General features: G+C 39.2%; 1 protein-coding gene and 1 long non-coding RNA gene across 2 annotated transcripts in view; one reads left to right on the top strand and one right to left on the bottom strand.

The window, feature by feature from the left end:
• Nucleotides 1–633: 633 nt before the first annotated feature.
• LOC103092149 (uncharacterized) lies at nt 634–3,700 on the bottom strand. Its single transcript, XR_001623050.2, has 2 exons — nt 3,571–3,700; nt 634–3,377 (listed from the first exon to the last, which is right to left on the bottom strand). It is a non-coding gene; the product is annotated as an uncharacterized LOC103092149 (long non-coding RNA).
• The window catches only part of HS3ST1 (heparan sulfate-glucosamine 3-sulfotransferase 1), a 43,679-nt gene continuing 32,119 nt past the window's right edge, over nt 3,614–15,173 (top strand). Inside the window, exons 1-2 of the mRNA XM_007496721.3 lie at nt 3,614–3,752; nt 4,287–4,461. The gene's annotated coding sequence lies outside the window, so the exon portion shown is untranslated. The remainder of the gene's footprint in view (nt 3,753–4,286; nt 4,462–15,173) is intronic.

Genomic DNA, 15,173 nt, shown 5'->3' with positions numbered 1-15,173 from the left:
ACTTAGAGGCTGGTCAGTCATCGAAGACACCAAAGCCATCTACTGCATTCAGGTTGCCAGCATTCCTGACTTTTGTCTTTCATTTCATGTAACTGCCTCATTTAAATCCAATTCACTATTTAATCTGATGTCACTGCTCCTCTTCAAAAAAAAGAAGGGCAAACAACAACAGGTGACAATGTCTCTATGGTCAGGGATTCTCAATTCCAAAGTCTGTAAACTTCTCTTTTGAAAATATTTTATGACTATATTTCAATATAATTGTCATTGTATATTTTATACATTTAAAAATATGATTCTGTTGGAAACTAAAGGGATATCACTCAATTGGAGAATGGCTGAACAAATTGTGGTATATGATGGTGATGGCATATTGTTGTGCTATCAGGAATGATGAACAGGATGATTTCACAAAGATCTGAAAAGACCTACCTGAATAGATGCAGAGTGAAATAAGCAGAACCAGGAGAACATTATACACAATAATTGCAATATTGTGGAACAATCAAATGTGATAGGCTTTGCTACTAACAGTAATACAATGATCCAGAATAATTCTGAGGGACTTACAAAAAGAATGCTATTCATCTCCAGAGAAAGAACTATTGGAGTAGAAATGAAGAAGAAAACATATGATTTATCAATTGTTTATTTGGGGTATATTTTGGGGGTTTTAGTTTTATGGGACTATTCACTTACAGGAATGAATAATATGGAGATAACATTTTTAAAAAATATGATTCTGATGAGTTCATTGATTTTACCAAATACTTTAGGGGGGGCCATCACACACACATTAAGGATACCTGACAGAGTTGTTTCTTGAGAGTTATTGTAGTCTAACATTTCCTCTCTACAGTCAATTAATTAATAAGCCTCTTTAATATCAGCTAGGCCTGTCCTCAGAAGACAAAATAGGCTATCACTAGGCCTGGATTCAAAGTCTTTCAAACCTGGTAATATTTGACTGCCAATGCTTATTTTCCATCTATTACCTTCACAATCTAGGATCATCTGCATACTTTTAAGATATTACTGATAGAGGGGTCAGCTGGGTGGCTTAGTGGATTGAGAGTCAGGACTAGAGATGGGAGGTCTTGGGTTCAAATCTGACCTCAGACACTTCCCAACTGTGTGACCCTGGGCAAGTCACTTGACCCCCATTGCATAGCCCTTCCTGCTCTTCTACCTTGGAGCCAATACACAGTATTGACTCCAAGACTGAAGGTAAGGGTTTAAAAAAAAGATATTAGTGATAGAACTCTAGTGGATAATATACCAAATGCAAAATAGTATTATAACTTTTAAATCAGTTGTAGACTCATTGAGGGTAGGGATCAAGCTTTTTATGACTGCAATACTAATTTATATCCTATAGGAATGGGTATCTAGTAAACTCAAAAATACTTAAAATCCTTGACTAATCTGTAAATTGATTTTTCCGGTTTTGCCCAATTCTCTAATTTTATAGTTGTGGAAACCAAAGCCCAGAGTGGTCAAATAACTTATTCTAGATCACAAGGATAATAATATAGCATCCAAAGGGTTGAACTTAGTTCTGGATTCCTAGATCAGTGCTCAGTGTTGGTTGATTTGGGTAACACACATAAAGTTAATATTATTATTATTATTACTCTTTAAAAAAATGTGTGTAGCTTATTGAATAGAACAACAGAAAATTAGGATTGGGTTTGGGGAGGTGCCTAAAACTGTAGAAATGACTAACTAGCATGATGGTAGGCAAGTCACTTAGCTTTGTTATAACACTGTCTATGAATGGAGAGACAATTTTTCTCTTTCCATATTTTATATATTAGTTGTAAAAGATAAGATCACACACATATATGAAATAACTTTGAGCTTTTTAGGACAGTTCCAAAATGCCTAAAGTATTAATGGACTCAGTTCCTCTTAAATTTGTCAAGGATGCCAGTTCAACCTTGCAGGGTGGTTCTAAGACAGGTACCCAGGGGTCACTACCATAATTTAGCTTTATACAACTTGTCTCCCATGTGCCTGAACTCTGAGCTCTTCATGATGGAAGGAATTTTACTTCTTCTTAAAGCTAAAGGAAAGGAAAAGCCAGAAGTTTTCAAAATGAGACTAAAGCAATTTTTAAATTCACATTTTCTATGAAGAATCATCTGCCAACATTTAGCCTAGAGCAAAGATTTAGCTGTGGTCATGGAAATCCCTAATAGCTTATGATGTCAAAGTCCTGAAGCTTCAGTTATAAAAGTATCACATTCTCAGCCTTATCTAGTAACATGGAAACACCTGCCTTTTGTTGATCTGGGAAGAAAATTATTGTGTAGCTATTTGAACTGGTTAAGATTGTAAATTTCTCACTGAAATTTCTTGGCAAATGGAATATCTTTAATGCCCTTAAAAAGGACAAATTAATTATAACTAATTAAGTTTAGATCATAGGAATTACAGTTGGAAGGGACCATGAATCTGATCCCTATTTTTAAATGAGGAAACTGATATCCAGTGAGGTGAAATTGCTTGCCCAAGATATAAAAATGAAGAGCCCTTACAGTCAACTTGTACAGTATAATGAAACCTAGCCCCAAAGATTTCAAGTGATTCATTCAGTCACATTAATTATAATTAACAAAGGGAGAATTTGAACTGAGGTCCTTGGATCCTAAAGTCTAGTGCTATACCATACTGTCAGTTTTACCAATCTACTGGAAGTCTCCTTATACCTATTTACCTGAATGTCTGATAAATCTATATTTATAAGCTGCACATATGGTCTGAGACATATCTAAACATACATGTATAAATCTATACATAGAAATGTGTTGACACATGCATAAGATATGTGTAGGCGTGTATACATATATTTTGAACTGCTCCACTTGTGGACATTGCCTGATCTTCCTGTGAGTGTACTCAAATAATAATAATAGAGTGGCATTCTTCCCAGGGCTCAAACCCAGCGTTTTACTAAAATTTAAGTTTAACAACTTTAGTGGAAATCTGCAGAATTTGTGCACACAAGCACATGTCCATCCTGGAAAAGGAAGAGTTACATACACACACACACACACACACACCACACACACACAGGACTTAGAAGTCCTTAAAGCTGCGATTTGAATTCCCACAAATAAGAATCCAGGCTTAAATAAATCCAGTTTTATAAAGAACAAGGCGGAAGAGAGTTCTTAAATGGCGACAACCGTACAGCGACCAGGGCAGAAGCAGAGGATTCTGGAAAGCCCCCTGGACTGGTGCTTCTTTGCCCGCCCAAAGCGAGTGTTTGCAGCCTTTACGCTTCCTTCCCTTCCCTTGGGCAGGTTCAGGCTCAGGGCTTTGCTCTGGAGACTTTGGAAGGATCTCTCTCTAACGCGCTGGGCCCCAGTTACCTGGAAGGGTTGGAGGAGGGGAAAGGTGAGGACGACCGAGAAGGAATGGGGGAAGGGGGCAGATGGAATCTTGCCCTGGATCTTTTAGGTGGGTCAGCACCAGCAGGAGGCTCTCAGCGTGCGTGCCCAGGCTCCAGCCCCGGCACAAGCTCCGCGGGTGGAGGAGCGCGATCTCCCAGAAAGCCTGACTTACAGCAGCATCTCTCTTGTGAAGGTCTTCCCCTCCTAAGGGAAGCTGGGGAAGGGGAGGTAGAAACTCTCTTTCCCCTCTTTCCCAAGCCCTTACAGATCACAGCGCACTGAGCCAAGGACAGGAGTTCCAGTTCTGCCTTCTCAGAAGTGGAGACACGGAACACTGGTTTTCTTTTCCTGCTAGTAGGTCCCGGGAAGGGTGACGGGTGGGGGTGCCGAAACCAGAGCGCCGGCTTCGAGTGGGCGGGGCGGGCTCGCCCATTGACGTGCGTTGGGGAGGGAGGGAGAGAGGGAAAGAGAGAAGGAGGGCAGAGGAGAGTAGAGAAGAGAAGGCAGTTTGCGGAGCGAACTCCAGCCAGGCTGTGCGGAGAGAGCTTCTCCAGCGTTGACTGGCCGCACCTGAGCTCGGCAGCAGCGGGCGCTCGCGCTCCTTTTCCCTCCAGGGCTCTCGCCCTCTTCCTCCTCCTCCTCCTCCAGTCTCCTTCTCCTCCTCCTCCTCCTCCTCCCCGTGGGACCAGGAGCTGCCAGCCTCCCGCACTCGGTCTCCTACACCGAAGCAGGAGCACCCGCTGCCGCTCCGAGTCTATCTGCCTGCGTCTCTCCGCCGGAGCTGGCAGAAGCGGCGTACCTGTGGTCTCCCCCCACCTCAGCCCCCGGGCATCCCCTTTCCTTCCTCCTCCGACACCTTCCACCTTCCTTTGGCCCCATCTACCGCAGCACCCCCGCCCTCTATTCCACCAACCCAGTCTTCCAATCCCGGAGGGTTCCGCGAAGATCTAGCCTCTGCCTGCCTCCCTTCTTCCGAACACTTCTCTCTTGAGTTACGCCGTGCCCCATGGCCCTGGCAGAGGGACGTCTGCGGGACGCTGACGGACTGCACAGTGCAAGTCAGGTGAGTGACCCGAGTGTGAAAGCGGGAGAGGAGATTGTTTAGGGACCTACTGTCTCAGATGCAGAGTTTTCCGGAGCATGGCAATGAATGGGTGTCGAGTGCACAAGGTCCCTGAGCAGTTGAGAATCGACTTCTTTCTCCCTCTTAGGAAGTAACAGCCCAGGACGACAGGTGCTTTGGGGCTAGGACTAAAGCCCAAACAGGAGGTGGGTGGGAGAATGAAAGGATTGGGGTTCATCTCCAGCTCTCTCATTGCTTCCCTGGCATCTTTATGTCCCCAGGGGTAAAGTCTCAACATTGATTCGCTTCGAGGGCTCGAAGATTTGGCTGCTTTGATTCTGTTTAAAGACTATTGTTGATTTTTCTTCATCTCTAACACCTGTCCCCATGCCTTCATCCCGGAGGACCTAGCATGTTCGCAAGAGAAGCATCTCTCAGTCATTCAGTGGTGCTGAGGGATATGGAAGTGGGGAATATTTTAGAAAGTCAGTTGGTATGGAGAATGTAGAGCAAAGTCTCTCTTTCTAGAATTTGGATCAAGGAGGAAAAGCAGACAGGGCAGATTTTTATTTTAAAGGAGGCTGCAGCGAGGATGGCATCCTAGTGTCCTAAACGCTAAGCAACTCTATCCTTATACCTCCAAATCTCTGATTCTATTTCTGGAAAATATAAATGGTGAAAGTGTGTTTAGCCTTGCTCAGTATGAGCTTGAGGGTGTTAGTAGCTTTAGCTGAGCTGCCTGGTTTCCTTGCCTGTAAACTCAGTTTAAGATATACCAGCATTACCCACCCCCTCCGAAGGTGCGGTCGGTCCCAATTTGGCTGTGCCAAAGGAAGAGGTAGCTTAGGAAACCTCTACTGCTTCCAGGTGGTGGTTTCTGCCTTTGGTACTTTACACAGTCCCACTGCTGTGTGGATTACTTGCCATATAGTCTGTGAAACCCCAGCTGTCACGGAGGTGGTCAGTTGGGATAGAGATGGAGAGCCCAAAGAGAAGGAAACCACCTTCTCCTCAGAGGTGGTCATATCTTCAACTCCTCTCCTATTAATTCTGTCTTATACTATAAATCCTACATATCCTCCCATCTTTCCTGTATGTGTGCATCCCTTCCTGTGGTGGTCGCTGAGTTGTCCCTTCTGTTAGGGATGAGGCTTATTGATCAGTTCATAGTATTTGGTCTCCGGCTCCCCACACTGGACCAGCGTTAACTGCAGGTTATTTTTATCCGCACCTTGTGTACAGACTCATGGATTTGAGGGGGCTCTGGGGAGATAACTGCAAATCCAGTCAATTCAGCTGGTCCTTCCTCCCAGAGAAGGCTTTTTTTCCAGCTGGAAACATTTGAGATAAGCGATTTAGAGAAAGGAGAGGGGGGTTCAGGCAGCATCACCAAAATCTCTCACACTGAGTTGAAGAAATGACTTAGATCACTGCACAGCCCCCAGATGGGATGCTTGTGAGAAATACATTAGATCATTGTGCAGTTGGTGCTGATAGAAGGAAACCTACCTTAGGGAAAAGGCAACTGCAGCTTAATTACCTTGATAGCTTGAGCAAAGGGAAGGAGACTCTATGCAGATGACTGTGTTGTCCAACTTCACTTCTCATGCCTTAAATTTCCTCCTTTATCTAAATTAAGGCCTTTTGTTGTGAAGTGCAAAAGGGAGCTCTATAACAAAGCCTTATTCTATCCTCTTGAGAAAGAAAACTTTTTTTTTTTTTCATATGGCTGGCTTTGCTAAAGCAGACTTTTGGTATATATAGAATATATTCTCCCTGAATAACCTTCTGGGGGAGAGATGAGCTGCTCAGTTAAATTCTAGGGTACAAACTCCTGTGAGTTGTATAAATTGGAACTAACGACCCCTACCCCTTTAAGGTTGGACACCTCTTCAGTGAAGCACTCCCAGAGTATTTCTTCACCCTCCCCCTATGGGGGGGGGTAGTTCAGGATTACATGAATAACTTAAGGAAATAAACTATTATATAAGAATTCTCTAGCATCAGGAAATGAAAGATTGGTCTATGCATTGTATTTCCTAGTGCTTGCTTAGAGGATCTGACAATTTCAACTGGGTTTGACATGGATCAATAAATTCATGACTAAGCACCTTTAGCTGAAGCAGTTAATTACAGCCAGTATTAAGAAGTGACAGTCCTTTAGGAAGATGTACTAGGGAACATTTGGCAGTGAAACATTTCTGTGAAGAGACTGAAACATAGCATGTGGAATTTTTGTTCATGAGGCAAGGAGGTGATACCTTGAGATGGGGGTCTGCTCCGAGGACAGAGAGATACTAGAAAGGCAGATGGCGTGCTTTTTAAATTCTCTCACGTTAGGCAGTTAACCAAAAAAAAAAAAGTAACTTCACTCACTCTTGATAGAAACTGAAACTTTAAAATAGAAGGAGAAGCCTTTCATCAAAAAAATCCCTGGTATTTTTGAACCTACAATGGGAGAGTAAAAGTGGAAGTTTTACTAATTTTTGATTTAAAAAAAAATGTTAATTGGAGGAATTTGGCCATAAGCAAATCCATACAGTTTAATTCTCTTGTGCCAAATACAGAGGAAAAGTAATACATGCTTTCTCACTGTGTTTTCTCTATTCACATCCTAAAAGCATCACTTCACACTGAACAGTCTTTGTTCTAGTGAGATTGGAGTTTGGAATTTAAGAGATTTTATATTTTATCTAATGGAAATGTGTACCAAGGTAACTTTGTTGGGGCACTTTTGATAGGTTATGTTCAAGTGTGGGAAAGTATCCTAGACTACTGAGCAGTAACTCAAGAAGTCAGATGATCAAGGAGAAGATAACTATAGTGGTGCTCCAGCCCTGAATTGGAGATATAAAGGGAGGGGAAGGAGGAAGAGAAGAGGAAGACATATATGATACATATCATATGTGTATATAATATGTATGTGCATATAGTTCTCAATCCTCTTTTACCTTTTTTACTTACTCATCATTTTCACATGACTTCACATGTGAAATTGTATGTATTATTCCATATGGGGAAGTAGGGTCATTTGAGCATAGATGGAGTGCAAAGTAAACCTAGGGATCAGTTAGCAAATGAGGAAGGTGGCAACCAAAAAAAGTAAGCAGTAAATGTAAAATCAGGATTCCATTCTAGATTTTCTAACTTCAAGTATTCCCACTAATGTCACCTTGCATGATTTGTCATTTGAACATAATTCCCTAAAAGATTACTGACTGAAAAATATCAATATAATAATTCATACTTTCCTTTGTCAGAACTATTGATTTATAATTTTAGAACTGGAATGAACCTTAGTACAAAAAAAAGAGAGAAATAGAAGAGACTTTGCAAAACAGAGTATATGAGTAGGAGACCAATGAATAGCAACCTCATTAAAGTTGAAGAGAATGTTAGAAGTGAAGTCAGAGATCCTTAGTCACTGCCATTTATTACACATGTGACCTTGTACAGGTCACTTAACCTCCCTAGGCTTCAGTTTCCTCTTTGAAAAATGAAGGCATTGAAGTAGATGACCTTTAAGGTCCTTTTCCTTCCCCTCTAAATCTATGATCATATGAACATTCCTCATATAGATGAGGATATCATGGTTCAGTTAATGTGCTGAGCACAAGGTCAAGTAGTTAGTAGCAGGGCTGCAAACTTTATATGTAAAATAAACTGGGAGATCCTATTGGTCTTTTCTTGTCTTGAACACTATTATTTTTTCTCTTCTCTGTTATGTTTCTTTCTTTCATATTTCCTTCCTTCTTACAAAGATTGCTTTTATAATATAAATACATAAGAGAATTAAGGATGAAAATGCTATCCTGATAGTTGGAGTAGAGACACATGTTAAAGCCAGAATAGGTTGTTTATTTTCATGGTCTGACTTTAAACATAGTTAATGATGTGATGCTTTCCCTACATCCTTTCTCCCCACCATATCTCTTCTCATTATTTAATTCTTCAAATACTCATAATTTATGTTCCAATTTATTTATGGGTTTGTTAACTTATTCATATATCACTCACTATATGCCAAGGTACTATACCCAACTTCAGAGACATGTTTTCCCTTAAAGTATCATAACCGATATAAGTCTAGCCATGTTAATGCTCTCTCAATGGATTAAAATATGTACTTAATAATGTAGCCATTTATCTATCTAACATGAAGTGAATAGTTTGGGTTTAATGTGTAGAAAACAGATATTGCATTTTTCTACAAAATACCCCTTCTTTATTCTTAGCTCTCTTGTCAAAGGATGAATGCTGGACTATTGGTCCAAAGGTCTGACCTAGTTTTTTCCTTGCATTATTTGTGAATATTTTAATATGAATTTAAGAATGGATTAAAAGGAAGTAGACTAATTATACTATATTGAAAAGGTCACTAGACTGGTATTCATGAGGATTGAGTTTGAGCCTTGATCTCCAACCCAAATAGATGTGTGACCTTGGGCAAATCTGTTAATCATTTGATATTTTGTGAATATCTAGACTGTACAAGGTACTTTTCTAAGTAAGACAAACTTATCTCCCTCCCCATACCTTGGTTTTTCATTTGCAATCTATAGTTCTGTCACTATAAGTCACATATACGAGAAAATAGTCATTTAAATGAAAGAAATTGCCTCAACACTTATTGTATGAATTGTAATCATACTTTGAGGCAAGCTTTAGAAAAGGGCTTACTTCTGACTTTTCTTACTCTATCACTTCCCAGTTCTAATCACATTGTACAAGTCCTATTGATGGTATTTCCACAATCTCTCTGAAATCTTTTCCCTCTTTTCTGCTCACACCATTAGAAAACTAGTTGAGAATCTAATGACCACCTGCCTTGACAATTGTAATGGTTCCCCAAGTCCTCTAACACTACTTTAGCCCCTTCAGTCTTTAAGGCATACCACTACCAAAATCCTTTAGTGCCTTAGAGTCACCCATAAATCAAGCATATTTAAAGTCCAAAAAGAAATTTAATGGATAATTTGGAAACTGTATGCCACAGTAAAATGAAAAGTAGGGTCACAAGAACTAGACGTAAGTCCTTTATGTGGTATAGTGTACCTCTGACATAGGCTATGTTTATGGACTAGAAAATAAGAATAACCGTTAGAAGATAACAACTTTAAAGGCTTGTAGCAATAAAAACTATTATAACTCAAAGTTTCTAAAGAAAAAAATTAACTATTTTTATTGGAGGCAAATGGAGGAGATAAGACATATTCAGGAAACACATCTAACAATTCAAGGAAGAACAGTTGGAACAGAAAATAAAGAGTATAGGAGTTCAAAGGAAGGTGAAATTTCTGCAATGTTCAGGGAAGACTACAAGGAAGAAATAAAACTTTGAGTGGTGCCTTATAAGCTTGGTAGGATTTTGCTATATTGAGAGAAAGAGAAAGTACATTTTAAAAGAGAACAGCATGATCAAAGTCAGGTATTGAGGAAACTGAACTGTATATTCCAGAGACAATCAAGCACTTAACTTCTCTGAGATTAGTGATCAAGCAATCAATATGCTTTTTATTAAGTGCTTGCTATGTGCCAAGCACTGCAGATACAAAGAAAGGCAAAAGATTGCTCTCAAAGAGATCAGTCTCTAATGGGACAGACGACATAAAAAAATATGTAACTATGTACAAACAGCTATAAACAGGATAAATAGGAAATCGTTAAGAGAGGTAGCATTAGCATTAGCAGAGATCAGAAAAGGCTTCTTGTAGAAGATGATATTTTCACTGAGACTAGAAAGAAGCCAGGGAAAACAGGAGGAGGAGTATTCTAGGCTTGGGGAACTACCCTTGAAAATGTTCCAAATCTGAAGATGTAGGGCTTTATTCAAGAAACAGCAAAGAAACCAGTGTCATTATATTGTGGAGTAGTATATGGTGGGATAGGGAGAATAAGGTATAATATAAATGCAAAGGCAGTAAGAAAAGCTGCTTGTGAAGAACTTTTAATGCCAAGAAGAATTTTATATTTGATCCTAGAGGTGATAGGAAGTCACTGTAGTTGATTGCAAAAGGGATGACATGGTCATTAGGAAGAAGAATTTGACAGGTCAATGAAGATTGAACTGGATTAGAGAAAACTTGAGTCAGACAGAAACACTAGCAGGTTATTCCAATAGTCCAGTTAGGAGGTGATAAGGGCCTGCCCTGGGTTGTGTCCTTATAAGAAAAGAGAAGAGGAGAATGTATATGAGAAATTATACCAAGGTAAAATCACAAGATTTTGCAATACTCCTTATTTTTCTAACAAAGCATTTCCTCTGTCAGATACTATAGCATGTCCTGCTGACTTCACAGGAGCTTCAGAGGGATTCCAGACAGATTATGAATTTGAAAACACTATGAGATATAGAAAATGCTATACAAATGTTAGGTATTTTAATTATGCATAAAATAAATGTTTGTCCTTACCTTATATTTCTCCCCTATTCTGCTTTTGTTTATTTGTATCCCTTGCCCTACCCTGTACTTAGTTAAATACTCAGAAAATATTTCTTTTGAATATTGATTAAATTTAGAAGCAGCCTGGTTTTGTGAATACAATGCTGAGTTTGGTGTCAGGAAGTTCTGGGTTCAAACCCATCCTCTTGTTTTTAGTTGCTAGATGACTGTCATTTAGTCCCTTAAACTCTGATCCTTAGGCAACTGGGTAAGATTCCTCTCCTTAGTCATAGATGTGTTGGGAGCCACCTCCACTGAAGAAACCATAGACTTGCATTTTCTTATATTGATTGAAGTAAAGTGCAGAGGCATCTAAAAGGACTTGGTATTCTTTTTGTTGTAATACGATTCTTAAATGATATTTTTAATTTTATTTGAAATGTGTAAAAAACTACACTGATGATATGAATGGCAGTTCATAAGCAGTCAAGTATAGAGCCAGAGAGATATTTTCCCCTTTTCATTCCTTTTAAGTAAATGGATGTGTTGGTTTTACTCTTTTAGGCTGCTTGAAAACTATAGTTGTTCAGGGTGACACTAAAATCTTTTCTTTTCTCTTTTTCCCTTACCTTCCCTTTTCTTCATTTTTAATGGTACATATATTTATTATTTTTTTTAAATCAAGAATAAGTGAAGTATTCCCTTTGCAACAGCCGATATGGAATTTCTAAGATGCTCAGGGCATTGAATAGTTAAGTCAGCCAAGGCCACACAGTCTGTTTGTTTTAGATCAGAGACATAAACTTGTCTTCTTGAATCTGCGGCCAATCTCTATCCACTAGTCCATGCTGCCTTACACAATGTAGGCTAGTAAATGTTCATTGAATTTGGACTTTGACACCAAGCAAGATATGAAACAGAGAGACATATGCTCCCTTTAGGTGTTTACTCATGTAAAGGAATCAATAGGATTCCCTATGGATAATGGTGTCCCTATTCACAAATGGCATTGATGCATAACAAGCTCTGAAACTCTACAAATCTTCCTTTATGAGCTCCACAGAAAGAGGGAAAATAGTCTAAACATTCTCACAGGTAGGAAAATAGTGGATGAAAAATTTGCATCATCCAGACAAGGACTTATACAAGCCGTCCATCTACTTAGACAATCAGAGTATCTGACTTGGACAAAAGCTGCTGATGGACAAAGGGCTAAGCCTAGAACTAAGAACTAGTAGAAGAAGTTTTAAATATGTTGCATTGGCAAGAATGCACTGTGTTTTCAACACTAAAGCTGCTCTGTGCCACAACAGCTCATCTCTTAAACAATTATTTTCCTGTCGATTATATATGACTTCAACTTTCAGAATTTCCAAACTGCAAAATAATCAAAACTTTAAGTAACTTACAGAGCAATAGAAAGTCATGTGGACATAAATAGCCTACAAGAGATAACTGGCAATGATTCACAAGGAGAATTAGCCTAAAAGACATTATCCAGGATATATGCCGAGATTAGGAAGTGAGACTTTCCTGTAAAAAAGTATGAGAGACAATAGATGAATAGCCACATTGGTATCCTTAAATATTAAGAGAGTCCGAGAAAATCTTCCAGTGTAGTGGGAAAATACTTGCTAAAGGTTCTATGGAAAGACAAATATAAGAAGCCATGGAAAAGCTATAATCTGCTTTAGTAGAGGTAGAACTCATAAGATAAAATCAGGAATCTGACAAAATACTAAAGGACATTTTCAGGTCTGCATCTTTGAGAATGGGAGACATTTGCTTAGAATCCGGTTAGAGCAGGAGTAAATGTTAGAGATTATATAGTCCCACTCCTTTAGTTTACAGATTTGAGGCCCAGAGATACTTCAGGACTTTCCGATAGTCAATATAATTCACCAAGTATTTATTAAATGCCTAAGATGTTTCAGGAACTATTCCAAGCACTAAGGATTCAATGACAAAAGTGGGAGAAAAAAATACCTGCTCTCAAGGCACTTACATTCTTCTCATGGAGAAACATGTATATCTCTAAGTAAAGAAAGAAAACTTAAATAGTAGATACAAAATAATTTCTAAGGATACTGAGAACAGAAAAAAGTATCTTCTGAGCTGAACCATCCACAGAGCTGGGAATTTGAAGAAGTAGCAATAGTGCATTCCAGGCATGGGGGGAGTATAAGGAGGAAGATGGAATGTGGTGTTTGGGGAATAAGAAGTAGGCCGGTTCTGCTGACCTGTGAAGTCATAGAAATAGAAGGAAAGTTATTTGAACTAAGTATGAAACAAAAAGTCATCCAGCTAGTCAGTGGCCGAGCTGCAGCTAGAATTTGGAACTCCAGACTTCTGGCCCTGTGTTCTTTCACTGCATGTTAAAGAGTCCCTGATATCAGGACCTCAGTTCAGCAAGGCTGAGTAGACTGATCTGAGCAGTAATTACTCACCTTGGGTTAGGGAAAGAGGTGGACTAGATCCCTTATGCACCTCCTAACTCACCCTTTCCATGACCATGCTTAATGATAGCATGGCACTTTGCAGACCAACATGAATATCTCCAGACTCAAGCTCATGAAGTCAGGTCCGCTAATATCTTTGAAGATACCTTGCCTCTCTGGTACATTGCTCCCATCCAGAAAATGTGGAAAGCACATTAAATAACTATACTGTGTATTGTCTCAACTTAGCCTCTTGAGTTTACAAAATTCAAAGAGTAAAAGTTGTATTCACAGGATGAAGGAAAAAAATAGAGCTAATTACAGAAGTCTAGGAGAATGATGTTATCCATCAATAAGTAGCTCATCCCCAAAGACCTCTCTGATTTCTTACATACAGCCTTGTGGTAGGTAAGTTAGAGTCTGAAGAGACAGTACTTCATATAGTTTTTCCTTTTTAAAATTTTTGTTTTGAGGGTTTTTTTTTGTATCATTAATTTTACTCCCCACATATGTGGTCAGTAAGTCATCCTTTCTAAAGAAGAGAAAAACAGTTAAACAAAACCAACCAACAAACGTAATGACCATACTTAGCAATCTATGAATCATTATATTCATCTAGTTTTCTACTATTTCTAGGGATAAGTCTCTTCTAGTTTACAAAACACTCAACAAATGGTACTAGAGTTGCTTATTGTTGCTCTTTGTGTAGGTTTGGGTAGCTACCAGGAGGTGGCATCAGTGCCACTCCCTGGCATGGTTCCTGGTCATGATTCACCTAGATTTTCTGTATAGTATATAAATAGCTTCCTTAACCTGTACTGATATTCCTTTACCAGGTTTGGAGAGATGGGGAAAAATTATTTTGAAGGTTCCACAAATTAACAGCAAACTTTAATTAGTAGGGAGACTCAAACCAAATTACATCCTTTCTGAGATCTGCTTTCTCCAGTTGAGGGGTCTGTGGTGATCCACTCATTTAAACTCTGTGAACATCAGTTTTCTCACCTGTAACATGCACACAATCTTCCTTACAGAATTTAGGAAAGTGCCCATGAAATACTTTTGTAAACCTTAAAGTGCTTGGCAAACCTTGAAACATTTTAAAAGTAGCCACGGTCATTACCATCAAAATAATTCAACTATTAGCCTGAAATGAAAATCCTTCACATTCTTTAGGCACCCCGACTATCCAGGCTTCCAAGCACTCAACATTCTAGATCATTCAACTTACTGTCTATTTCCCAGAACAGCATGCCATTTCCCTCGTAGTATATCAATGATGATAAAATTATTATTACTGCATTTCCATAGCACATTAAGGCTTCTCAAAATGTTTTCCATATTATACCTTTGCACAGGCTTACCTTCCCGACCTTTTATCTGCTTTGGCTTTCTTTAAGCCTCAGCTTATGCTGCCACCTCTTGTGGATCACAGGTCATCACAGATTTAGAGAGGAAATGATGTTAGAGGTCGTCAGGTCATCAGACACATCCCCCCATTTTACAATGGGAAGTTCTTCCTAATGAGACTGGTTGTACTTGGTCATCCTTTTCTTAAACTACCATATATAGACTACTCAGTTGACATTTTATATGCCTCCAGTAGAATGTAAGCTTCTTGAGGGCAGGGGCTACTTTGGGGCTTATCTATTTCTCTAAGTTTAACACAATGGCTTTCAAACAGTAGGTGCTTAATATTGGGTTGAGCTATATATCCATTTTTCTAGAAATAATCAGGCATAGCTAGACCACTCTGGCAAGAAAAGAGTGTTGAAAGTGGGGATTCATTTAATGGGGAGCAAGCAATAGCTTTGTTCAAGGCTACAGAACTAAGGACCTAGAATTCTCATAAAGAAATAGTTTAAAATCAAAGTCTCCGCTTTCCCTTTGT

Source organism: Monodelphis domestica, chromosome 6, assembly GCF_027887165.1.
Source record: "Monodelphis domestica isolate mMonDom1 chromosome 6, mMonDom1.pri, whole genome shotgun sequence".
In the NCBI taxonomy this organism is placed as follows: Eukaryota; Metazoa; Chordata; class Mammalia; order Didelphimorphia; family Didelphidae; genus Monodelphis; species Monodelphis domestica.
Note: the sequence above shows the minus strand (reverse complement) of the source record. Positions and strands in the feature narration are given on the sequence as shown.